This window comes from Mobula hypostoma, chromosome 2 (genome assembly GCF_963921235.1).
Source record: "Mobula hypostoma chromosome 2, sMobHyp1.1, whole genome shotgun sequence".
Taxonomy (NCBI): Eukaryota; Metazoa; Chordata; class Chondrichthyes; order Myliobatiformes; family Myliobatidae; genus Mobula; species Mobula hypostoma.
In genome coordinates, this window is record NC_086098.1 from 203,368,609 (window position 1) to 203,369,431 (window position 823).

An 823-nucleotide genomic window follows, 5' to 3' on the forward strand; every position below is an offset into this window, starting at 1 on the left:
TTAGGGGCTCAACCACGAGCTGCTCTAAAAAGCCATCTTATAGGCACTCTAGAAATCCCCCTCCTGCACTTTATTTCCTTCCTCAGCTCGGACATAAAAGTATGATCAAAGCAAACAAGATTCTTTACAATGTGGCTTATTTAATACAGGTCAACCTTCACTAATCAGACACCATTGGAACCTGAGGAGTGCCAGATTAGTGAAAGTGCCAAATTACAAAAGGATCACATTAGGTATAATCGGTGCCGGATTATTGAAGGAACCGGATTACAGGTAGTCGGATTAGTGAAGGTTGACCTGTAGTACTTAACACATTAGACTTCCATACTACCCAATATTGCAACAGCATTAGGCCAATGTGCACTGAAAGTTTAAAATATTTTTAAAAGTTGCTAATTTAAAGGCAGGGTAATTTTTTAATGTTAACTTTCAACTAAATGTGAGATGGAATTGCTAGCTGAGTTCAGATTCTTGCCTCTGCTGCTATGGGGAATTAGAAATTCTAAAGTCAAAGTCAAGAATATACACAAATGTAGTAAAAAGATCACTTTTACTATGGGTACCTTCCCACAACCGAAAGATGTGCTGGCTGGTAGGTTAATTTGGCACTGATAATTGTCCTAGGTGGCAGAATTTGGGGCAAGATATCAGAAAGTGGGCAGAACAAACAATAAAGGTAGCATTAGAGTGATTGGGTGCTTGATGATCAGCACAAACTCATTAAATTGAAAAACCAATTGTTTCACTAAATCCTTGTAACCTTAGAAAATTACTGAGAGTTCTTTTTATCAAAAGACAATCTACTCCAAGTATTTTTTTGTCT